General features: G+C 38.5%; 1 protein-coding gene across 4 annotated transcripts in view; it reads right to left on the reverse strand.

Moving 5' to 3' along the window:
* Nucleotides 1–27868, reverse strand: part of LOC132129452 (histone deacetylase 7-like) — an 81958-nt gene extending 54090 nt beyond the window's left edge. For 2 of the 4 annotated variants that reach the window (XM_059541069.1, XM_059541066.1), the window contains exons 1-2: nucleotides 9187–9358; nucleotides 8232–8311 (exon numbers count right to left, since the gene is read on the reverse strand). The gene's annotated coding sequence lies outside the window, so the exon portion shown is untranslated. Of the gene's footprint in view, nucleotides 1–8231; nucleotides 8312–9186; nucleotides 9359–27602 lie in introns of those variants that run through there. The other 2 variants (XM_059541067.1, XM_059541068.1) reach the window with 2 other exon arrangements.
* Nucleotides 27869–27944: the final 76 nt, after the last annotated feature.

The following is a 27944-nucleotide window of genomic DNA, read 5'->3' on the forward strand; positions in this document are numbered from 1 at the left end:
GGGGGGGGGATGTTTTGAAACATTTTAATTCATAAAAATATATCATGAGAACATTAACTAGATGACGTCATGCGATAATTAGCATATTTATGACGTAAGTGCGTCGTATTGTATTGCCTCCCTATGCTCACATACTGCAATTTAATTTAGCCATTTAATTAAATTCTCAATAAAACTGTTTTTATTACTATATTTTAATGTTTCTGTTGTCAGACAACTGAATGAATATTATAATGACTGAAACGTGGTCCACTCAAACATTAATCTGCACTAATGAAATCAAATACACATACGATAAAGTCAGTGGTTGTGCTGTGACTGATGTCGGCTAGATTTGCTTGTAAAATAGAGTTAGAAGCAACAGAATATCTTTTTTTAAAAACTGAAATACTGCTCCTCTCTGCACTCGCTGAACACAGCAGATTCGGAGAGAGAGGCTCGCGCTGGGAAAGAGAGAGAGCTCGCGCTCGTGCGGCAGCACCAGAGAGTCTCAGAGACTAAATAATGATTGCCCAAAAAGTCGCTAGATTTGTCGCTAGTCGCTTTTTTGAAAAAAAAAAAGTCGTTAAATCTAGCGACGGAGACGCCAAGTTAGCAACTCTACTCCACTGCCCAGCGGACTGGTTTCAACCGTCTCGCAAGTGTTGATAGGCTACTCCTGAGGTGTAACCAATCAGATAGCGCCGTGGGCGGGACATTGAGCAAGTCTGCATAGTGGTGAATACAGAGAGAGTGAATACGTGAATACGTGAATACGTGAATACGTGCGCGGCAGCTATATCAGAGCCAGCCAAAGTAGCGCATTTTAAAATAAAATTGACTTTAATCAAACCACGGAATTCGTCATAATTTTTGTGAGCCATCTCGCCACTAGTGTAGTAGCACTGATCACTTTGAGGGAGGGATAAATTTATCCCCAGCAGGGATAAAAAAAATTAAGCAGAGGCAGGGATACATTGACCAGAAAGGGGAAAATCCCACGCATCCCCCCGAGCAAATCGCAACTACATAAACGTGATTGATTGATTGATGCATTGCAGGTGTTAGTAACAAGCCTCCATACTCTAGCAGGCGATGCAGTTTACTTTATCCTCAAAACAAATACACGCTTCAAAGGTATTGCATGATATTTAAATTTTGATTCAAAGATGACAAAAATGCAGTACAAGTGCATGATGCATTCTCTGAGTTGCCACAAGGGGCGCTGCAATACATACCGTAAAACTACAATATTATTATTTCCTTAATACAATTTACAAGGTCTTTTTAGACTTTAGCGTTGCACATTTTTCCCCCCAAAAAAGAAAGTTTGTTTTGCATTTTCATACTTTTGTCTTTTTTCTTTTTCTTTTGTCTTTAACATGACAACAATATACTAAAATTTTTTATTTTTTCTGTGCGTAAAAATGCTGTATAATTCATGCCAAGTCAGTAGTTGGCAATGTCACTTTGAAAAGAAACTCTGCGCACCTGCACACATACCTTCAGACTGAACACATAATATGCATCTGTATGACATCACCGTTTTCACAAATTTGCATTGTTGTAGTTTACACAGAGATGCTAACGGTGGCGTTTTTTAAAAAACCTCCACTTTGAATCCCGGTTTTCAAAAATATGTGTTTTCAGGCCCTCAAAACGCTGTTGTCATGTAAATGGAAGGCCAAAATGCATAGAAAAGTTTTCAGTTTTTGGTTTAAAACAGGGCCATGTAAACACCCACTTAAATGTTAGAGAAAGTTAAAGGAAACTGTATCGCCCCCTAGAGGATGGAGGTTTGTTACTGCCACAGTAACAGCAACACTCGCGAGGCATCAATCAAGTACTTTTCTGACCTGTGTTAAGTGTGTTCAATGCATTACAACATAACTGGAATGTATTTCTGCTCTGGGTAAGGTCACAGTGTAAATCATTTTTGAGAGATACAGACATAAAGGAGGTTATGTCTACTCACAATTTAGTGCACACTCAAAACGGAGCAACTCAACAGTGTAATTCGGTGTTTGAACTCCCACAACTCTCAAGTGGACACAAAAATGTACATAATGACACCTCTCCATGCAGATTTCCATCTTTCCTCTTAGCCCTTCATTCCCTCTTGTACTTTCTCCGCTATCTGTTCCCCTTTCCATGGATTCTTTTTATTTAACAACTGTTCTGGGAAAGCATTCGCCAGGAACACATCTCATAAATATGCAGCCTCACGAACTTCTGTCTGAGCCTCCAACAATGAAGGAGGACATTAACATTCCCTGTAACCTCAAATACAAACACACACACAAACCGACTCACACTGGCTCAATGAGCTCTTTTTGTTCTGTGCGCTCCAACAAATGAGCACCTTTGTGTCCGAACACTTCCTTGTCTCCAAACATACAGGGGGTCAAACACAACGTCCAGATCCTCACAGACCCTGGTTGAACTTGCTTCTAAAAACAGCAGGCCAGTGTTGGCTGCTCTGGGAAAACAGGATTAGTTCATTCCCAGCGATTCCAGAACGCTGGCTTGAGCCAGTACGGTTTATATTGTACTAAATAACCAAAAATGCTTGTATGGCTACTTATTAAGAAGTCCAGAAAAGTGGTTAACTAGTTACTTTATGTAAATGGAGAACGTGTCCCATTCTTTGTCCCAGTTTCACTTTTATTTTCAGATTCTCGTGTTGTATACAACTGGTCAACAAAGCATTCAATAGTGGTATAGTTAATCGACTAGTTAGTGCAACTGTTTACTAACCAACCAAGAAACAGATTTTTGTTGTTGTTGTCAGTGTATAGTGCAGTTGAAGTCATATGTTCCACAGCTAGTTAACACAGGCGCAAACCTTAAATAGCTCTACAACTAACTGATTAGTTAACTAGTCAGTGCAATTTTCAAATCCAAAAACTGACATTTCGTCCATTAGCTGTCAAACAGAGTAAATGCAAAGGGAGTCAAGTGATCCACAGTGAGTTGACACAGGTCCAACGCATCTAAAAGTGGTAAAAGTCAGGAATTATTAAAACAAGTTGGTGAAACTATTTACTAACTAAAACAACAAATTTTCTTCCGGCTGTCACCATACAGAACAAGCATAAATTAAATAATGTGGTGCATGACTAGTCAAAACAGGTCTAAAATATTAAAGCAATTAATCAGTTAGCTAGTCAGTGCCACACTAACCAGCAAACTCAATTTCCCCCCAGCTGTAGCAGTATAGATTAGCTCAGCTTAGGTCACATGGTTCATAATTAGTCAACACATGCTCAAACATCAAATAGTGGAAGAGCAAATCGATTAGCTAGTTAGCTACTAACCAAGATTTTGAATTCCTGCTGTTACTACTCAGATTACTGATTTTAATTTTAACTATTGAAATATAGAAAAAGCACAACTGAAATCATATAAAAAAAGACATTTCTTCCAGATACTGCCATACAAGAACAAATGCAGCAGGAGTCAAGTGGATTACAGCTGGTTAACACAGGCCCAAAACATCATGTGGTGCATGACTAGTCAAAAAAGTCTAAAACATCAAATTGTGGTATCAATTAGTTTATCAGTCAGCACTAGTAACCAGAAAACGAATTTTTCCTCTAGCTGTCACAATATAGAACAAACAAAAGTTGCGCCACACTGTCCACAACAAGCCGGCACTGGCTCAAAACACAACTAATCACGTGATCCATGACTAATCAACACAGACTCAAAGCACGGGACTAATCGGCTAATTCACTAGTTTGTAAAACCTTTACTCGTCTCCAAATGGTTTTAAGCAGAAATGAACACCAGCAGTTGGGCAGCAGTATGATCACCTTCAAATATTTGATGGTAGACAGAATATGGGAGACGATGATGCTGATGGTCGATAGATATTCCACAGTAAGAGATACCTCACAAAGAAGAACTGAGAAATCACACTCCAAACCAAAGATGCTTCAGAAGACAGCACTGTCACATCCTGGATGAATCACAAAGGGCTCAGATTTGCGAAAGCAAACAGAACCTTCCTCACCGACGCATCACATCGCTTCAATGTCAGCAATGCCAGCAACACATGGATTCTGACACAGCTTTGGTCTGGATTGATATTTGTACATGTTAAGAGTTGACTTGTGCCCTGAAGCTGTTAGTGTCATTTTTTTCCCCCCTCGTCTGAGCAGTGATGACAGCCGCAGCGGTGAAGGAGGCTGGTGTCAGCTGACCCCACTTTCAGCCAGTAACAGGAAATGTGATCTTTACAGCAGCTCCCTGAAAAACAATCTCGCTATTGTCAGCTTGACTCTCCTGTCCCTCTGCCCCTCACAGGGTGGGGGATGCAAAAAATACCTCACAATGAACATCTTGCCATCATTCTTGTCAGCTAACACGTAACCCTGTCCATTTATGTTGCCCTGCAGGTAAATCAATTCCAAAGAACACGCAAAAAATCCCACCAGTGCACTAAAAAATGCAGTTTAAGGAGTTAGTTCTATCTGACAATGACAACATACTCGGGTTGATTTAGTCATTTTAAACAATATTTTTGACATGGGACAGAAACCAAACAGACCCAACTTTGAGTCTTGAAAACCAGTACTTCAACAAACATAAAAAACAACACATATTACACTGGTTTAGTGGTAATCAATAATTAATCATGACAATTAACTACTAACCAAAAAGTGTCCTCCATTTGTACCAATATATTGAGTGCAATTTAAGTCACATGATCCACAGCTAGTTTACACATAAACTAGTTAACTAGTCAGCACAAACCCTACTAACAAGGAAACTGAATCTTCTGCCATCTGCAACAATACAGAACAAGAGCAACTTAAATCACAGGGTCCACAACTAGTCAACACAGGCTCCAAACATCTAACAGTGGTTAACTAGTCTGTTCAACTATTTAATAACCAAAAATCAGAAAATTCTTCCAGTTGCCTTCATATAGAACAAACATAACTTGAGACAGGTGAATTATAGCAAGTCAACACAGGTCGAAGACATCTAACTAGTGCTAGAACTAACCATTAGTTAACTATAGTTGGCATAACTCCAACTACCCAGGAAACTGAATCTTCTCCCAACTGCCACAATACAGAACAAGCACAACTTAAATCACAGGGTCCACAACTAGTCAACACAGGCTCAAAAATCAAATAGCCACTGAACTAGTTGATTAGTTTACTAAGCGGTGCAACAGTTTACCAAGCAAACAACTGATATTTCTTCCAGCTGCTGTGAAACCTAATGTAGATTGATGCAGTCATATTACACAATACTTCTGGATATGAAAACTAGAAGCTAAAATTGAATAAACTTAACTAAACCGTAAGTGCAAATCAGTTGGATAACAACTAACCAAGAATTAGAATATTCCACCTATTGTCACATATTTCCCCATGATCCTCAACCAGTTGAATCAGTCCCAAAACATCTAATCAGTGGTAGAACTAACCAACTAGTTAACTAGTGCAGCCCCTAATAAAAAGGAAATTGATATTTCTTCCAGCAGCCGTGTAACCTACTGTAACAGAGTCTTTTTAGTCATATTAAACAAAATTTTTGACATGGGACAGAAACCAAAGAGTTTTGTTCCTAAAACTTTTAGCCCCTAAAAACCAGCAATTAAAATAAACTTAAATAACCATTACATATGACACTGGTTTAGAGCTTTACACATCATATGCTAGGTTGTATGATTATTAGATGACAGCCAGAACATTTCTAAGGCATTAAGATGCAGTAAAGCTTCAGGGAGAGTTGTATGTACATGTCAAAACCACCGATGTCTTTAGAGGAATTCACTCTGAGGTAGTTTACACAAGCTGTGGTTTAGTTACTAAATGCAATACGATTAGGCTTGCTAGTTCCATCACATTGCCCAATATGATCTGTATTATAAACTATGACGAAACTGTATCAGGTCTCATCCACTACATAAATTGTGAGAAGGACAAAAGGCCGGCACTTCTACAACAGACCGTTCAGCGGGCTTCACGAGCGGTCCGTGGGGCCTGGTTACAGCCGAACAAAAGAGCGGGAGCGGTGTCAGATCCCCCTCACAGGCTCGGCTGAAACGTTATCCCCACGCCACTGGCCATGACCTCATCGTGTTGTTTTTCCCGCAAACGCTCGGCCCACTGTGGCACACGCAACTCGAGCCGGGCGCAAGCTACATGACTCTGCTGCTTCAAGCAATATCTAATGCCAAGCAATGTCAAACAAAAATACGTTTATGTTTGTTTACACTACCATCCGCTGAGTAATAGACTTGAAATAGTGAGTGAAACTGTGTCAGTAGCTTACGACAAAACAACATGATGGTAAATCTGTTCTGTGGATGTAATCAAAATGTTGAATTATTTATCAGTTGATAAAATCAGTCTGTTAGGTTAAATGTCTCAGTCATTTGCATAGTTAATTAATCATTACATCTCATGTTCTTTTGAGATTGACTTTACTGTCTTTATGGGCTCCAATCGACCCCACTGATGTATGGGCTGAATTATAAGGCTAAAAGCAATTAAAGTTTTGTTTCTCATCAGAAAGATTATGAAAAGACATAAATATCTGACTATAATCTTACGATCAAGTATGAACTGCCTATGAAGAGTACGTTTTTAAATGCTTTTTAAAGGAGTCTCATTGAGGCTGCATTTATTTGATCAAAATACAGTAAAACCGTAACAAATGTGTGAAATTGAATTGCAATTTCAACTTTTTTCTATTTTAATATATTCTAAAAAGTCATTTATTCCTGTGATGTAAATCACATGGTCTTTCGGAAACCCTTCTAATATGCACCATTTTTGAAGAAGTTCAAAAGTGAAACACTTATTTGAAATAGGAATATTTGTACTGCCACTAATTGAATCTTTGCTGAATAAAAGTATTATTTTCTTTTAGAAGAAGCATCAACATATTGTCAACATCAGTCTATGTATTATGATTACTTATATTTGCATTAAATGCCCCTGGCCAAGCAGAACATGAGGGTTAATACTGTAAATATGACCCATACAGTCTTTGCCTTGCATGTCGTCAATGCACTAATGTGGAACAATGAATAGTCAAGCAAGTCACCTAATCTCCATGTCCTGGAGAGTTCAGGCTCTCTAGATGCCTCAGAAGGGTCTGTTACAACTGATGCAATCAGGAGTAATGCAGCATAAACAACATCCATTCTTCACTGCCAATCAAAATCCAACACATCTGAAATATGAGATTTGCTGTATGTTTTGATTCTGTGCATCCTACATTCAGATGAGCTCTTCTCCCAGTGATAACCGAGTTGATTAGAAACTCCTATTCAGGCTTTACTCAGAGGACGTACGGACTGCTGTAGAAGCACAGAGACTACAAATATCACCCAGAATCACTCTACTCAACATTAAAAGTACAAAACAAGAAATTAAGTACCGTTCAAATGTTTGCCATCGGTAAGTAAGCTCCACGAGTAAGAAAGAAATGAAAGTAAATCGATCAAGACTTCTAAATAGTTATAAAGACATTTCTTTTTTAAATAAATGTTATTCTTTTGAACTTTCTATCCATCAAAGAATACTGAAAAACAAGTAGTCACTGAAATTAACACAACACAACTGTTTTCAGTATTTATAATGATAATCAGAAATGTTTCTTGAGCAGTAAATCAGCATATGAGAATGATTTCTGAAGGATCATGTGACATGGGACTGGAGTAATGATGCTGCAAATTCAGCAAAAAATTCTAAGCAATAAATTACATTTAAAAAACAACTGATATTTCAAATCGTAAAAAAATATTTCACATCAACACAAGAAACGTCTTTCAAAAACATTAAAAACAATCATTTCAAATTATTGTGTACACTGGCTCCAAAAAAGAACCGCTGAAAACCGAGAGACATAATGGTTATGCACTTTGTGGTTGTCAAATATGAAACACCCTGCTAGTTAATGTAATTCTCTACACCTGCGGTTATTCTGCCAGAACACCTGCGCGAGCTGACGTCATACATCCAGCAAAATCACCTTGTTTGGTTAGAATTAAAAAACAAAATGTTCTTCTGAGAAAGCCTGCAGCATTTCCTTGCAGGTGCCACTTGCTTTGACATTTAGTTATTTAATCACTACTTTCAGCCATTTTTAAGTGTTCCTTAATACTTTTCTGGACCCCTTATGAGGCTGCATGACCTATATAATGTCCTGAGTGTTCGTGAAGTTAAAAGCCTGTGATCCAGGTGTCATCTTCTCTCATACAGGTGAAGCTCCTCTGAACATACCTGGCGCTCCCCAGCAGTGAGTGTCTCTCGGACCCGGTCCCGGTCCCGGCTCGGCGATCAGTCCGCTGCGCGCCTTCAGTCTGCGGAAGCACAACAAGTGCAGATGTTTGAGGAGAAAGCGCTCGTTTCCTGCCTCTCACACGCTCACACACATTTACGGCACAGTTTCTGTTTTAAAAAAAGTTTAGTTATGCATTGCGAACGCACAATAGTTGACTTCTACACAATGGCACTTGTGTAGAAAACAAATGGCACAGTACTATTATCAGTCACTGCTCTCACCAGAAACCGAATGAGTTGAATTAATTCGAAAAATAATAAAATGGAAGATTCTCAAAACTCCTTAAATGAAAAATTAGCGGTAACGGTGAGCACAGTGATCTAACTATGGTATTTTGGCACAGGTTTTTCTCATGATAAGTTCTGGGTCTGATATGAACCTCTCAAGCAATAAAATGCGCTGTAAACTTGACTGAACTTACCTAGACAGTTTTGGCCATCACTAAACGCCTATAAATGCGTTCTAGTTAGGCAAGTCACACTGTTTTAAGTCAAACTGCACGCAAACTGAAAGGTTTTGAGTTCGAGTCAGTATTGAGAACTACAAAGCTTCTCGTGAGCTATTTGAGACAGACGACTTTTTTTGTTTTGTTTTGTTTCTTGGTCTGTTTGGGTTTCATTTCCACTTTGTTTCTAAACTTATTTTTTAGATGCATCAGTTTCACCGAGACAGTGCACATCATTATTAAATCTAAAGTCAGAGAGGTTTACATAAATATGTAAATAGTTCATTTACAGCAATCCTTCAAAATAGACTGACGCATCGCTATCAAAATAAGCGACAGTAAAATCATGCCGAGCTTACAGAATGCATACTGAAAAAGCCATGCAAACTGACTTCCTTATAAAGACTGAAGCAACAGGACACGTTATAGTGTGAAAGACAAGCCTGTACCTTACGTGATGAAAGATAAACTCATGCAACAGCTCGTTGTGTTAAACTCCTTCTTCTTTTTGCAGAAGACTTTGCGTCTTGTTTTTAAGGTCCAAATGATTCTTCTGTTAAAGCTTGTGTGACATCCATTAAAAAGCCCAGCAGCGATGTTCGGCAGTGGTGCGAGAGGGAGAAAGTGAGTTATTACAAGTCTCTCGCTAAGCCCCGCCCCTGAGGCGGACGAAAATAGAAATGTGGGCGGGGTTCTCCAAAAATAGCGTGCGACGTCTCACGCCTGCACTGTCGCATTGTTTCCTTCTCTGTTATTTCATTGGCCGAGGCTGCAGTCACATCCACACTGCACTCTAGTGTACTTCAGAGTTCTGTAACTACAGCATCCGATCTAAACCACGCCGTGCTCCGGTAGCAGGTGCTGGAGTCCAGAGAAATGAACAGCACCAGATATTCAAATAAAAGATTCATAATAACAATGCACTGTCAGCTTGAGCAGTAACTTAGAATGATTTCGGGAGGATCATTTGACAATGAAGACTGGAGTACTAATGATGCGGAACATTCAGCTTTACCATCACAGGAATACATTGATTAAACTAGAAAACAGTTACTTTAAATTGTAAGAACATTGCTATTGTTTGCAATGTTTTGAAAATTGAAAAGCAGTAGTGTTAAAATATTCTAAACTGTTTATGCATTGCTTTTTAAAACAAAATGTTTTTTTTTGTATTAAATATTTTGCTTGAAAATTTAGTTTATTTAGCTTTATATAATATAAGATTGTAGTTTACTTGATTTGATATGTAGATATGTAATGCAATTTATTCATGCAATTTGCAAATATGTGACTGAATGTTCAAATAAAAGTTTTAACACATTCACTAAAATTGTTTGACATTATATCTCATTTTCAAGTCACTAAGAATTTTATCTAATCTTTCAGTAGCAGTAGCAAGGAAACCTTGAGATCTCCACCAAAGATAGCATATATGGCAAGGCAATCATGCATGATGCAAGATCATTTAAATGTATATTATGTGCATATGCACTTTCAGTGCATGTCTTTTTTCTTTTCTTTAAGACTTTCTCAGTAAAACAGAACTGGTCAGCATTCACGCGCCGCGCACACGCTTTGAAACCACTACATGACCCGTTTCTCAGAAACCAGGACACACAGTGTCGGTCTCCAGTGGGGTTCTGGTTTCCTCTGTGAGGCCCGATCGCTCAGTTCTCGTCACCACCTTACACTGGCTGTGTCTCAAAATCTACATACGTGCAGCTAGACTGCTGTTCTGGCCATCATACACCCATCCAGCATTTTTATGAGCATGCTGCTATGAAAAAAAACAAAACAATTTATACTTTGTTTTGAACATTAAGATTGTTATAAAGAAGCTAATACAGCACTTTTCCATTCCTTTGCTGTACGTGTAGCCAAACATGACAGTGAAGCAGGTTCCAGCACATAAAATCACAATGCTATTTAAATACTTAAATCATTTCCAGAGCAGAGAAAACAAACAAAGACCCTCAAACACACACGCTCACACACACACACACACACACACACACACGTGCGCACACACGCGCACATACACACACTGCATACATATAATGAAACTTAAGCAGTGTTGTGCTGCACTAAAATACTCTTCTAACTGGGGGATCCCAACAGTCTTACCAGAAACCCTCATTTATGTGTGTGTGTGTGTGTGTGTGTGTGTGTTATAATCACACAGTCCTTCAGTCTGAATCATATCCAGCAGAAGCTGAAAATAACAAGACCATGATCTGACAGTGAAGCACCACAGCAGGGGAACAGGCGACACACACACACACACACACACACGTCAAAGCAAACTCTCCTACACTGCCAGCAAAACCTTGACTTTCAGCACGTTTAGCCTTTTAACATTTATTGTATTGTATTGAATGCAAAGACTACATAAACGCAGAGCATCTAGTGAGATCCAGGTTTTTTTTTTTACATAAAATAAACCAGACGTTTATTCATCAAAACTTCTTGGTCACTAATCAATTGTAAATAAATTTGTGACCATGTGATATTCCTTTGTGCTGAAAGGACAAGATTCTCAAATCATGGATGTTGGATAACATGAATCACATGTTTATGCATAAATTTGAGTTCATTTCAGCTCGAGTGCTACAGCAGAAAGGAGGAAATCTCATACTATATAGTGAAATTTCATTTTTATATCCAACATTTCACTCATGTGGTGATAACATAAATTGTTATGAATAATTGCATTAGAAATAAAAACAATGCAAAATGTATTTTAAACCTATAAGTCTTTGAATTTCATATATATATAGAACTTCTACATATCAGACATTACTGACATGCAAATATCTTGAATATTGTTGCGTGCAGTAGTGCTTTAAAGTTTCTGAAGTGCATTATAAAAAACACTGAGTGTAAATGTTTTGTTCATTGATCACAGGAAGAGCTCATCCTCTCTCAGTCACACTACCATACAGAAATGACAAATCAGATTATTTACCCATGTTTATGAGCAAAACAATGATTCAAACTTGCTTTGTGAGAGATTTTTTTATTTGTGCTGAATGTAAAAATAAATAAATTAAATAAAGTAAATTATAGGGGAGTAAATTATGACAGAATTAAGTTTTTAGGTGAACTATTCCTTTAATACACAGGTAAAGAGTTAGTGTTCCTGTTGCTCAAGTGGTAGAGCATTGCGTTAACAGCGCAAGGTTGTGGGTTTGATTCGTAGGGAACACGTTAGGTAAAAAATGTTAGCCTGAATGTACTGTAAGTTGTTTTAGACAAAAGCGTCTGCTAAATGCATAAATATTATTTAATTTAATTTAATTTAATTTAAAATTGAAATGTTAGTTATATAAAAAGTACTCTGAGTAACATGTTTTTTTTTTTTTATAAAAAGTTCAAAAGAACAGCATTTGTTTGAAATAGAAAGTTTCACCAAAAATGTTTTTACTGTCACTTTTGATCAATTTAATGCATCCTTGTTGAATAAAAGTATTTTTTATCAGTATTATTATTGTACTGACATACAGCATGCATATATGCTCTGCAAACACTGATATTTTCTCTTCAACCACTGGTTTAACAGAGTTTCAAAGACAGGCTGTTAACCTTTATTCACTTTTCTTAATCCAGCCGGCAAGCACAAACTGAAGCTAGGTTAAGTTTCATGCTATTGAGATTCTCTCCAACAGCCATATGTCAGTCCAAATTCACACAGGATGCAGCACTCGTGGTTCACATTTTGTGGGGCTAAAACAGATTTGATTTAGAGCAGTTTAAGAGTCTAACACAGATTCATTTCAACACTTCTGAGCAATGAGTGATGCTTTTCATCCAGCACTGATCAGTAAAGTGATCAGTCATCTTTTCTGTGATTAGTCTCTGTGGTGTTTGTTAAGCCAAGCATCACTATTACTAATGCTCAGGTATGACTGGACTAACAATTTGGAGATAAAACAGCCCAAATCCCTGCAGAAATACACTGAAGGGGTGAACAACTCTTCAGAACACCTTAATGACTGCATAGCAACAACTAAACACATCCTAGCATTGCGAGAGTCTCGATAGGATGTTTTTAAATCAAGAATATTTCATATAGTAAGATGAATGTCTCTCTCTCTCTCTCTCTCACACACACACACACACACATTGGGAAACTGAAGGCTGGGAATGCTGGATTTGATTACATCTCTCTGTGCCTCAATGTGCTCTTTCAATTTCAGCTACACTACCTTCCTCTAAAACAACACACGAACACACACAGATGCAGTGAAAGCATGGCTGTGTTTCTCTGCTAATGTGGCAGGTTTGATTGGGATTTCTGCTGTTATAATAGCAGCCATTGATAAGCTTTAATCGGATTCTCAGACAGTAACAGAGAGTCATGCACAGACCCCAGCAGTTCAGCTCTCAGCCTCGCTTCACCCTTTACTGATGACATCAATGTAGATTTACATCTGTGCATTTGGCTGACACTTTTATCCATAATGTATGGAAGCTTAAAAAGGTAATTGCAGCTATTTATCTCCCAAAAGTTTACATCCCACAGTTTTGACCTTTTTTGTTCTTGATTTAGATTTTACACCTCACATTTGGACTTTTTTTCTTGGACCACTTCACCGTTCAGTCTGTAATATTAATGGCCAATCCGCACAGGATAAGAAATCCCAGTAAAACTTCCAGAAGTGGGTGGCATAACTTCATTCATGCACTGGTCACTTCCCTGTTGTTACGTGTGTACTACGTTGCTTATATGTTTATAATAATACTTGCTTATAAGTTTAGTTAGGTCTGGTCAAACGATTTATTAATTCAATCAATAACATTCTGATTGGATTCATACTTTCAGTACAGGTTAAAATCACTGAGAAGCTCTGGTAATAATTACCCCATCTCTCCATGTGAAACAAATCCCTTGGCAGTCAACTATTATATATCAATTCTGAGTTTATATCTTGCAATTTTCACTTGAAAGAAAAAAGTCAGAATTCTGACAAATAAACAAGAATATGAGTGTGATTCAAACACAGAATACTTTAACAAACCACTCAGGAACCAGGAGACGATGATGACACCACTGAACATAACATGAACCTGACAGTTGCAACAACTTTTTATATTTTATTTGTATTATTATTTTATTAATCCTGTGGTGGAATGAAGCTTCCATAGTAACAAGCTACATTCAACTATGGTTGCATTTTTTTAGTCTGTGTATTCCCTGGGAATCGAACCTGAACTTGCAGTTGCAAAAATGCTTTCTTATTTATTAATTTATTTATTTAGAGAAACCGTTGTGGTCGTTTACGTTAACACTTTACAATAACTTCTCATATGTTAATATTAAATATGATGTTTATAACATTGAATTTTCATTGTAAATGTTAGTTAATAAAGATATGTTTGTTCATGTAAGGTCACAGTGCATTAATACAACTTTTAATAAATGTTGAAATTAACATTAACTAAGACTAATAAATGCTGTAGCGTCTGTCCCTTAAGAACCCTGCAGGAATCTGAAGAATGACAGAGAGAGAGAGAGAGAGAGAGAGAGAGAGAGGGCAACGGGGCCAGAGAGCTACAAGTGGGAGAGGCACGAAAAACACAGAGAAAAAAACAGATGGAACTTAAGGAAAAGAGATGGAGTGCAAGCAAAAGAGAAAAGAGAGGGTGTGGAGAGAAAAGAGTGTGAAGAAGAAGGATTGTGTGTGTGTGTGTGTGATGGGAATGGGGATTATTAGGGAGGAGTATTTGAGGGTGGGGTGCGGAGCGGCGTTACACTTCAGATAACGTGACTCAAACATGACTAAAGCAAGGCAAAGCAAACACAAACTACAGCACCACTGTGTCTGACAGTTTACTTTGGCTTCAGGCTGAGACTGGCCTCCAGTCGCTAATTAAAAATCCCATGTCAGGAGTTTAAAAATGTACAAAAGCCTCGTGGGAGGTGCAGAATTCCAAGAATCTTGGAAGGGATTCAAGATCTTGGAATTTTGGGATTTGGAACTGATTTCAGTTCAGTTATTTCTGCTTTGTTGGTTTTTTTCATGTGAAAATGTGAAACCTGAAACCTTTTTTTCTTCTTCTTTTTTTCTTTTCTTTGCAAGCCCTGAAAAAGAAAAAGAAAAGGAAAAAAGCATGCATGGGAGAAGTGGTAAAGGTTAAGCACAGTGTTGGGGAATCTTTTCATTCATAATGACTGCAGCGGTGACTCACATGAATGCCACGTGACGCGGTTTTACCGCTGTCGTGTGCATTTTACACAAATGAAAATCTTTGTGGTTCTGTCAATAGATTTATACCTAATTCAGAGTCTTTTTTCGAACAGAAAATGCACACGACAGTAACATGAAACATCTGCCATCATTTACTCACTCTAGTGTCATTTCAAACCCGTATGACTGTCTTTCTCCTTTTACACAAAAGGAGGCATATCTTCACACCGCTCTTTTCCATACAGTGACACTTAGAGATCACAGCGGAAGCATGAATAAGATGTTCAGCGAACAAAAAAGAAAGAAAGAAAGAATAATAATAATAATAAAAACTGCATCATTGCATTAAGCTGTCAATTTTGGTGAACCGACTCTTTAAAAGCTTCATAATGGTTTGATTTGGCTCAGTTTTTGGCTCAGATTGATTTTTTTTTCTCTCATAAGTCACAAATCCTGTTTGTTTTCTAAATTGTTATTATTATTGATATGCATATAAATGATGCATTTATTTATATAAAATATGAATATTATTGTAATGAAATGCTAATTAAAGATTTGATAAAAACATTTGTTTTAGCATTTGTTTTTATTTTAATAAAACAACTTAATTTTATTCAGAGAAATGTTTCTTGGGCAGTGAATCGTCCTATGAGAAAAATGTCTGAAGATCATGTGACACTGAAGAATGATCGAGGAATGATGCTGAACATACAGCTTTAATCACAGGATTAAATTACATTTTAAGAGTATCTTTAAACAGAAAGCAGTTATTTTATATTGTAATAATATTTCACAATGTTACTGTTTTACAGCCTACCCGTCTCGTTCTCTATATATCACACAGTGTGTAATTACTTTTAGTGATTTAGTACAACAATGAACATTTTTGCTAGGTTAATCATTATTATTAAAGTGCTAACACTGTATGAAGGTCAGAGGTCATTCTGTGGCTGCTATTACTCTAATGATCCTCAAACAAGCCATTATCACATTATGAGCCTTTAACTCAAATACTGAAGCTAATGAGTACAGTTGCACAACACAGTGTACACTTAACCACGCACATGCACTCATTTTCAGTGACACACAGGTCACTGCACTGGGTTTCTGCTACTGGAAACGGTGGCCAACAATCTCTTGCTCTCTTTTTTAATAGTCAATAAAGCACAATGCATATAGAAAAAAAAGAGGTGTGAGGAGAGACATATCTGAAGTGTTTCCACGCTCTCCTTCCAGTGTTTTGGGGTGTGTGGGTAAGTGTGGGCAGCTCAAAGCGTATCACTGCGGTGCTCAGAGTTCAGTTACTGCTGCTGGAAACTGTTTCACTTCTGAAGTTCACCTACATCAGAGACCACCAGCACATCATTAGACCAGTCTGTGCTGCATTACAGCACGGAGGAAACATAGACCGGGCGAACTGAGGGGCTTTTCAAGAAAAACACTCAAACAGTCCATAAATACATACATACATACATATACATATATATATATATATATATATATATATATATATATATATATACATACATACATATATATATATATATATATATATATATATATATATATATGTAACCAGTCAAAAACAATTTAACAGTAAGATTTTTTATGTTGTTTAAAGAATCCCTAACCTAATTCTCTTCTGCTCACCAAAGCCTGCATTTATTTGATATCAAAATACAGCAAAAGCAGTAATATTGTGAAATATTTTTACAGTGTAAAATAACTGTTTTCTATTTGAATACATATTGTTAAAATGTAATTTATTCCTGTGATCAAAGCTGTATTTTCAGTATCATTCCTCCAGTCTTCAGTGTCACATGATCTTCAGAAATCATTCTTATTTGCTGCTCTAAAAAATAAATAAATAAATAATTGTGGTTTGAAAAAAAAACATTTTGACTGGTAGTGTATATATTTATATATATATGTGTGTGTGTGTGTGTGTGTGTGTACTTTGGACTTTGGATTCACTGCAGAGCATCCATTGGTGAACAAGTGATGTAATGCTACATTTCTATAAATCTGGTTCCATGAAGAAACACTCATCTACATCTGGATGACCTGAGGGTGAATAAATATTCAGCAAATGTTCATTTTCCTTTAAATGTCAGATGGGTTTTTTTAGGAAGTAAGAAGTATTGTGCTTTTCTTTCTTAAATTCCCAAAAATCATCTCTAGACAGATTTACAGGATGCTTCAAGACAGATATAAATATGGGAACCTCTAGGTTAGAATGAGGAACTCCACAAAAAGACTAAATTCAGGGAAACAACTGTTTTGTTTTGAAAGTGTGGTAAATGGATTAACAGCAAAAAAGAGGCCATTAATCATTAGAATTAGAAAACACAGTGAAAGAAGACACAGATATTAGTCACTTTTTTGCACTAATAAAACCGGTCAAATAGAAGCAAGTATGATGGAAAAAGCCACCATAAATGCATTCATATGGCTTTATGAGATGCAGACTTTCCCGAGTGGAAACTGTTGTGAGATTTCAGTTTGCGGAGCGATATGGATGGCGAAAGAGCTCGAGACGACGCAGGGTAATTCCCAGGAAGCTCTGAGGTGGACGTGCTGTACCTCCACTGACAACATTTGACATCATTCCACAGCGGGCCCACCTTTTTCAACAACAACAATCCTGAAAAGGTGGGTGGAAGAGGTGGAAAGAAAGGCTAAAAATAACCCCGGGCTGTGTCTCTACTCGTCTTCGCTCTTTCTCGTCCTCTCTTGCTAACGCTCATCAGCTCCTTTCAGTGGTTAAACTGAAGTCGTCCTTACCGTATTTTAGTTCTGAGATCTGTCACAGACAGGAAAAACACCTAAAAGCTGCCGTATTGAAAGACTGAGCTTGAAATCGTTGGTCAAGCCAAACAACAGATCAGTGAAAGGTCACACTTACATTACAGCTATAAACTTAACATCTTCTGAAGCACTTTTATATCACTGATAATATATCACTGAAATATTATCATTATTATTTACATTTAATTTTCTATATTTTCTGTTTTATTATTATTTATGTATTTATTATATTTCTTCATTTTATAAAGTTTTGGTTTTAGTTTATTTCATTGTATTTTATTTAATGAGATACTGTAAAATGTTGCCTTTAATATTAATATTAATATTATATATATATATATATGTATATATTTTTTTTTAGTCAATATTATTATTTTTATTTTATTTTATTTGTTTCTTGTAATAATTACTTCTCTCTGAAAATGTCACTTTAGATAAATTCATGTATACATGTAAACCGTTTTTGGCTTGTAGAGATGGTTTTTAATTAGAGAATAACAGTATCTACTGCAACTTGTAAAAACCTTTTGTGTTGTTGTAACTACAGCCTTCATTGTTTTAATATATATATGTAACTTATTTTACTTCTAAAATGTGACATTTATTCAAGTGAAAAAGAACTGAGCACATCTCGACACATCCTAATTGCAAATTTTTCTAATTTTAACTACTGGCAAAGTTTTATAAATGTTGGATCTCCCACAGAAGTATAGCAATTATTTGTCTATTGGTCAGGTGACGTCATACAAAAAGTATCATGTGTACTGATGAACTGTGCCAGAAAAAAATCATGTATTCAGAAAGAAAATATCGACTGCAAGTTATCCCTTGACGTGTGTAGCGCTCCACAGTTTAACAGTAGGCATATGAAACCTCTTCATGCTTCAAAAATGTTTACAAAAATAAGTCAGGCACTTTCAGTCCAGTACTGAACATTCGTCCAACTTGAAATAGTTTTCTATGTCTTTGCACATGAAATCGAGACGTGGATGACCAGAGTGGAAGACATGGTCAAGAGAGTGACACAATGGAATCCTGGATGGCTTTACGCGTCAGTTTCAGTAGTCATGTCACGCAAGACAGCGGTGCGGTGATGATACATGGAGAGCCTCAAGAGCATGAGTAACGCATGCGAGTTCCTGTCATGCTCTGAGTCACGTCCAGGAAACAGTCAGCCCTCCAGCACAGGCGCAAAGTGGGGAAAAGAAAAAGAAAAAGTGGTAAAAGTGTAGACAGGTCAGAAAAAAATGCCACCTGTAGACCGAAAGAGAAGAAAGAGACAGAGGCAGGAGATAGAGGTCCATTAATACCAAATCCAGATCATTCACTTCCTTTTTATTCCCTCATCCAGTGTCTGCCCCTAATGTTGAAATATATAAAAATATATGTCAAATATTTATAATTATAATGTCATTTTTATTAACCCAAAAAAATGAATACACACACACACACATTACTTTTAAAAGTTGGACTTTTCTCAAAATTCTAAGAAAAAAAAATTGACTTATAATTTCTGTTTTGAAAACTACTTTTTTAAAGTGGAAGATACTCCAAAAAATTTTTTTTTTTTTTTTTACTTAAAAGGTAAAAATAAAAATACAATTGCAACTTTTTGCAATCTGTTCTTAGAATATTTTATTTATTTATTTTTTGCACTTGCACGTTTATTTCTCAAAAAAAAACAGAATTCGCTTCTAAGAACTAAATGTTTGTGTCAACCAATTTCACAATTAGATTTTTTTTTTTTTTTTTTGGAATTGCAAGAAAAAAGGTTGATTTGTGAGATATAAACTCAGAATTGCAAGAAAAAACAGTGAGATAAAAAGGTGCAGTTACTAATTGTATTTTTTATTTCTGTAGAGGAAATGGACATCCATACAAAACAGACCTGGGGTTATGCGTGATAAACTAACCCATGTCTGGTCTGAAAGATTAATATTAAAGTTGCAAGTCTATCCGTACAATAAAAACATTATTTGTTATGATTTCACAGCATTTTCATCATGAATCAGAGTGCTATAGTAATAATTTCCCTGGAAATAATTTATTAATAATTGGCCTTTCATGTGTGTTTTTCCAGGAAAGGTTTGGCCTGCCATCAGCAGGTTTTTCCCTACTGTACTTAACATTTGTTTAGTGTCTGATAAGGAAGCGCAAAACATAATAATATCCTCTAATTTAGAGAAAAAGCTTGAGATGGTGTTGACATTGAGATGGTTACTGGGCAAACAAGTTTGCACTTATGACAAATTTAACCTATGAGAAATGTAATTACGTCCAGTATACATCTCAGAGGAAATTGCCTAATGTAAAGTTGTTCCTCCAAAACTGATAAGGAAAATATTGGTAATACTTTAGTTTCGGGATAAATTCTCACTATTAACTTGCTGCTTATTAGCATATATATTACTAGCATATTGTCTGTATATTAGTGCTTATAAAGCACATATTAATGTCTTATTCTGCATAACCATATTGTAGATCCTTAATCTGACCCCATATCTAAACTTAACAACTACCTTACTAATATTAAAGCAGCAAACTAATGTGTGACCAAAATATCAAGTGAGATTAAATAATAGTTTTAACGTAGATTAATTACAGTGCTTCGAAATTATTTGGGCTGATTTGACTTTGGTTTTCTAAGAATCTGATTAGAAATTATTCATATTCATACAGTATATTCATATTGAGATTTTGGTATCTTGGACACTAGATGAGAAATACATACAATATAACACATACAGTGATATTTGGTGCACACAAAATAAAGAATAAACCAGCACTGCTGCATCACAAAAGGTCACCAGGTCACTGGATAAAATGACAATCATAATGCACAAAATTACTCAGCATTTACTTCCTGTGTAACTCAACCTATGCTGAAAGGCGGAAACAATCACCTAATGCTCAACAGGAAATTGATCGGAGGCAAACCACCACATGTTTGTCAAGTATTTCACGTAAACTCAGTGTCTCATTTTGTGGTTTGAAAGCATAACAGAGGCTAGAGGCTTTTCCATGCTCTTATTTATAGACATTTCCTATTTATTCAGTTCACTGAAGTCACCAGAGGAGGGCATCAAACACATGACCAGATCTGAGAGGAACCTTCCCTACGACTTTACAAACAAACCACACTGGACAATCCCAAAATTGTTAAGGACAAATATAGTTTTCTCATATCCTGCCCAGTATGGAGCTACACTATCATGCCATGCAAAGAAAATATTTCTCTGCGTCTCCAGCAAATATGTCCAGGCAGCTTGTGTGAGTGATTACAGCTGATGGATTCCAAGTTCTCTGAAAGGTTAGAAAGTGTTTGTGCCACCTACTGATGCCTTTCCATTCCATTTTGTCAAAATGGTGAAATAAAGTTTCATCTGAAATAACAGGAAAACAGTATCACTCCACTTCATATCACTTCAAAGATTTGTTTATTACTTATAAAATTGTGCAGATGGGCTCTTTTAGGCTATTGATGTGGACACGTGTCTGGAAATGGAGGGCTTTAAGCATCGATCTTTGTCTAAAAGGATGTGCAGTCAGGTCACCTCCCCCCCCCCCCTTGACCCTTGGTCTTCATGTAAGCTGGATGTTGATGAGTGCTGGCTGGATATCAGATATCCTGTCACCCATTTCCAGGGCTGACCATATTATTTTGTGGTGCTGCTAAGGTAATCATCACTAAAACTATTGATTATAGAGTTTCTTTTACATTTCAGACTTAATTTTGTCATGAATGTTGAAAAAATGGGTGAAAGTGTGTCATAAAGATAATATTTTAGAACAGGCCAGTAAGCAATTACCCAAATCACCCTAGTAAGCACTTAAGAACACCTTAACATCCACCCAGAACACCTAGCAACATCCTAACACCCACTCAGAACACCTAGCAACATCCTAACACTCACTCAGAACACCTAGCAACATCCTAACACCCACTCAGAACACCTAGCAACATCCTAACACCCACTCAGAACACCTAGCAACATCCTAACACCCACTCAGAACGCCCAGCAATCTCCTAACATTCACTCAGAACGCCCAGCAATCTCCTAACATTCACTCAGAACACCCAGCAATGTCCTAAAGCTCACTCAGAACGCCCAGCAACATCCTAACACCCACTCAGAACGCCCAGCAATGTCCTAACACCCACTCAGAACGCCCAGCAATGTCCTAACATTCACTCAGAACACCCAGCAACATCCTAACACTCACTCAGAACGCCCAGCAACGTCCTGATACTCACTCAGAACCCCCAGCAACATCCTAAAACTTACTCAGAACGCCCAGCAACATCCTAACATTCACTCATAACACCCAGCAACATCCTAACACTCACTCAGAACCCCCAGCAACGTCCTGATACTCACTCAGAACCCCCAGCAACATCCTAACACTCACTCAGAACCCCCAGCAACGTCCTGATACTCACTCAGAACCCCCAGCAACATCCTAAAACTTACTCAGAACCCCCAGCAACGTCCTGATACTCACTCAGAACCCCCAGCAACATCCTAAAACTTACTCAGAACGCCCAGCAACATCCTAACATCCACTCAGAACACCCAGCATCCTAACATTCACCCAGAACGTCCAGCAACATCCTAAGAATGCCTAGCAACATCCTAACACTCACTCAGAATGCCCAGCAACATCCTAACACTCAATCAGAACGCCCAGCAACAACCTAACACTCAGTCAGAACACCAGCAACATCCTAACATGCACTCAGAACACCCAGCAACATCCTAAGAACACCTAGCAACATACTAACACTCACTCAGAACGCCTAGCAACAACCTAACACTCAGTCAGAACACCAGCAACATCCTAACATGCACTCAGAACACCCAGCAACATCCTAAGAACACCTAGCAACATACTAACACTCACTCAGAACGCCTAGCAACAACCTAACACTCAGTCAGAACACCAGCAACATCCTAACATCCACTCAGAACGCCCAGCAACATCCTAACACTCACTCAGAACGCCCAGCCACATCCTAACACTCACTCAGAACGCCCAGCCACATCCTAACATTCACTCAGAATGCCCAGCAACATCCTAACACTCACTCAGAACGCCCAGCCACATCCTAAAACTCACTCAGAACGCCCAACAATGTCCTAACATTCACCCAGAACGCCCAGCAACATCCTAACACTCACTCAGAACGCCCAGCAACATCCTAACACTCACTCAGAACGCCCAGCAACCTCTTAACACTCACTCAGAACGCCCAGCAACGTCCTAACATTCACTCAGAATGCCAAGCAACATCCTAACATTCACTCAGAATGCCCAGCAACGTCCTAACATTCACCCAGAACGCCCGGCAACATCCTAACACTCACTCAGAACGCCCAGCAACATCCTAACACTCACTCAGAACGCCCAGCAACCTCTTAACACTCACTCAGTACGCCCAGCAACGTCCTAACATTCACTCAGAATGCCAAGCAACATCCTAACATTCACTCAGAACGTCCAGCAACATCCTAACATTCACTCATAACGGCCAGCAACATCCTAACACTCACTCAGGACGCTCAGTAACATCCTAACACTCACTCAGAACGCCCAGCAACCTCTTAACACTCACTCAGAACGCCCAGCAACGTCCTAACATTCACTCAGAACGCCCAGCAACATCCTAACATTCACTCATAATGGCCAGCAACATCCTAACACTCACTCAGAACTCCCAGCAACATCTTAACACTCACTCAGAACACCCAGCAACGTCCTAACATTCACTCAGAAAGCCCAGCAACGTCCTAACATTAACTCAGAACACCCAACAATATCCTAACACTCACTTACTCAGAATGCCCAGCAACGTCCTAAAAATCACTCAGAACGCCCAGCAACGTCCTAAAAATCACTCAGAACGCCCAGCAACGTCCTAACACTCACTAAGAACGCCCAGCAATGTCCTAACATTCACTCAGAATGCCCAGCAACATCTTAACATTCACTTAGAATGCCCAGCAACGTCCTAACACTCACTCAGAACGCCCAGCCACATCCTAACACTCACTCAGAACGCCCAGCAACATCCTAACACTCACTCAGAACGCCCAGCAACATCTTAACACTCACTCAGAAGACCCAGCACCATTCTAACACTCACTCAGAATGCCCAGCAACATCCTAACACTCACTCAGAACGCCCAGTAACATCTTAACACTCACTCAGAACACCCAGCAACATCCAAAAATTTACTCAGAATGCCCAGCAACGTCCTAACACTCACTCAGAACGCCCAGCCACATTCTAACACTCACTCAGAACGCCCAGCAACATCCTAACACTCACTCAGAACGCCCAGCAACATCCTAACACTCACTCAGAACGCCCAGCAACATCCTAACACTCACTCAGAACACCCAGCCACATCCTAACACTCACTCAGAATGCCCAGCAACATCTTAACACTCACTCAGAACGCCCAGCCACATCCTAACACTCACTCAGAACACCCAGCAACATCCTAACACTCACTCAGAACGCCCAGCAACATCCTAACACTCACTCAGAAGGCCCAGCAACATCCTAACATTCACTCAGATGGCCCAGAAACATCCTAACACCCACGCAAAATGCCCAGCAACATCTTAACATCCACCCAGAACACCTTGTATCTATTTAACAACACCTAAAACAAACACCCAGAATACCAGCATCTAGCAGAGTCAAGCAACCAGCTTACAACTTACTAACTTCCACATACAACTCCTAGCAACCATCCAGAACACTTAGCAACCGCTGAACAAAACCCTCACATCCACCCAGAACACCTAGCAACACCCTGACAACCACCCAGAACACCTAGCAAGCATCTAGAACAGTCAATCAACAAGTTAACAACATGAACACCTTAACCACCATTCAGCAACACATTAATACTCACCCAGAATGCATTATCAGCATATTTGTTTAGCATTGTTTGCACACAAAGGTAGTCCTGCCACAGACTTATTCCATGGCCTCCAAGCTTTCTAATTGGCTAACGTGTCAGATTCTATACTGCTGTTTAAAGAGTTTTTTCTCAAGACACATATTTTATATTACACTTTCAAGTTTTTTAAAGTAATGGGCTGTAAACGTCTAAGCTGATTTTATCTTTGCTACCTAAATAATGAGAGCGATATCAGTTTGCAGCATGTGGCCATCCAGATGGACTGGCAGATCAGTACGGTTGCCAACAGCTGGATGAGGGCTGCCCTCAACACTACAGTGATATTCCCGGTGGATGAGAGGATGGATACAGGACAAGCCAGCAGCTGAACAGAGAGTAACTCTTCCTGCTCAGGACAGGAAAAGCTACCACTACTTAATCTTATCACTAATAACACAGGCGCTCCTGAGAGACAAGGGTACATCAGAGAGCAGATAATGAGAGGAAGATGCTTTAAAAATGTGTGTAAATGAACACCCTTTGAAAATTGGGAATGTCAGGCCACTTGAAAGAAGCTTAATCGCTCTGAAAACACTGACCGTACAAAGAGCAAATCTGACTTGAACTTCATATTAGTTCAGAAGCTACCGGATGTCTTGCAATCATTTACAATTTTCAGGGTATGGTCTTCAGGGATTATGCAGCTTGGTTTCATTTACAAGCATGGAACGTACATTTCTGTAAGTTTTTATTGATGCTAAAACGTACAATTTACGCGTATTTCAAAGTTTAAAACATACAAATTGCTACGTATTTTTTAGCTAAAAAAACGTATACAATTTACTTATTATTTATCATTTACGCGCCTGCATCAATCAAACACACCCCACCAGAAACACAGCATTTTGCAATCTGTGATGAATGCAGGCGAGAGCCAATGAGCGTTTGATTATCCTTATGTCGTTTGAAGTGGCAACAGTATAAAAGTGTGCGTCAGTCCGCGTAAGCTTTGCTGTTTACAGTCACTGGACTTGCTGCTCGGGATGAAGATCGCACAGTAAAGGCTTGGATTTGGGTCTGCTCCTCACAGTCATATGGATTCGTAAGATTTGGATTACAGTGCACAAATAATACTGGTTTCATTTCGTAGCTATGTTGCGTTTTTGGTGAATTCTATTGTCAGTCACAGCATGTCGGAGAAATTTTGATTGCGGATTAATTTTTTTACATTTTTTTTAAGGGTTTAAAGTGAAGTCTTGTTTAATATTATGTAGGCCTATTCTTGGAAATGAGCTAGCAGAAGAAATCACACAGAACCGAACAAACTTTTATCCTTTCATATTAAGTAAAGAAGTAAAAAAGTTAATAATGAAATTAATAACAAGGGCATTGATATGACAACTAAAAAAACAATAACAATAAAATTAATGCAGCAATTTCATAAGGATTCATTTTTAGGTGTCGCCAATACATTAGTTTTGTATGTTTAAATGCTGAAAATATGTCTTAGTGCCTTTTAAAAAACTTAAGTAAATGTACATTTTATAGAACCACATTTTACGAATACATATGAATTATCATCAGATCACGTTGGATTAAGACATGCTATCCATTGACTACTTCAGCAGAAACTGGCAGCACACATAACCAGAGCTTCTCTCTTTAAAGTTCAAAACTAAAGACTTCAACAGATTACATGTTTACTTCCCAATTTCGATGTTAAAATGGGCATATCACATAGACAAAAGCAAGCAGCCATGAGATTTTGGGGAAACAGGCGTCTACATCAGTCTGAGGGATGAATGCATCACAAGGCTGGCCACAAGGCCACTTCCTCATGGATGTGAGAAGAGGGCATTTCCTCTCAAATCTCCACCATTAGCTTTGCCATGTCCACAAAATGATCAAATCCTTGAGAAAACTCTCAATGAATGCATCTTTCAGTTTCAATAAAGAAACTTCTTGTTATGTATGTCCATGACGAGACAAAACTACGGTAAATTATTACTCATTCCAGTTCCGGTCCCTTTACAGCCTTATGACAGTTTTTTAGATCTAATTCTTTAGAAAACATCTACTCCTGCATTAAAGAACCCCAAAACCAACACACCCATCTGAAGAACCTATAATAAACATTATAGCCAATTCAAGAACACTTGATAATGGACCTTTGTTCAAGAACCTTTATTTTTAGAGCGTACAGCGATATTAAATCTTATTCCACCAACCAAGAACACACATGCACCATCCCTCACCATCTCTTTATCCTCCCTTTCCGCTGTTCAAACCCAAAATATTACAAATTACATCCAAGCCATTTAAAACCTCCTGAGAGTTCCATCATCTCATCTATCAGTGTCTATCATCTCGAGACATCTCTCATTTTCCCTTTTCTAGGTCATGGGACTGTTATTTGTCCCAGACTGACAACGATGCACATATGCAGACTGACTCATTTCAACTCAGGCTGGGTCTGTTTCCAATTTCCGCACCCCTCCACCCACAAAAAGAAACGTTACCTCCAAAAACAACACAACAAGTGAAGAAAACATGCTGCTAAAAGTTCCCCTCCTTTTAAGACGCACACACGCACATCGAGGCAGCTAACGAAAGCCACTCTGCCTGGGACTCCTAAACTCTTATCAGCGCTTTCCTTCCCCTCTGCGCTAGAGCGTGGGAGCGTGGAGCCAGAGCACGGAGGAGAAAACCTGCAGCCGCAAACAACAGGAGGAAGCCAGTAATCTGAGTCGAGGCGCTCCGAATGATCCCAGGCAGCGGGGGAGGAAAGACAGCCTGAGAAAGCCTGACAGGAATGACTTGGACAGGACCGAGATGTCACAAAACTCAGTGGAAACTAGACGAAACTTGAAGGAAAAGTTGAAGCGAGCTCTTGATGATGCTTCCTGTCAAATCAAATGATAGCTGTTGAGAGGGATCTTATATCAAGACACTCACCAGCAAGTCAAGGGTACATGCAGCGTATCGGACTCTACAGCATCTCTATGTCCATAATCTTGAGTCTCACGGTGTTCAGCAAGCGCAGTCAGTGTCCACAGCGAAAGACATGAAGGAGCGCACACAGAAGGGCAGGAATATCAAGGCTCTTAGTGAAAAGTTTATGTGTCCTCTGTTCATTCAGAGTCTACTTACACTAAGTCGGCAATGGCTCTTTGTGGGAACAACTTGTTTCAGGATTCCCCAAATGTCTGAAGCTGCAAGCGGAGGAAGAAAAGGAGAGGAAAGAGAGAGTGTGTGTGTGTTTGGTGCTGAAGGGAGGGCTGGGGGATTCAGGGAGGT

Source organism: Carassius carassius, chromosome 46 (genome assembly GCF_963082965.1).
Source record: "Carassius carassius chromosome 46, fCarCar2.1, whole genome shotgun sequence".
NCBI classification, from domain to species: domain Eukaryota; kingdom Metazoa; phylum Chordata; class Actinopteri; order Cypriniformes; family Cyprinidae; genus Carassius; species Carassius carassius.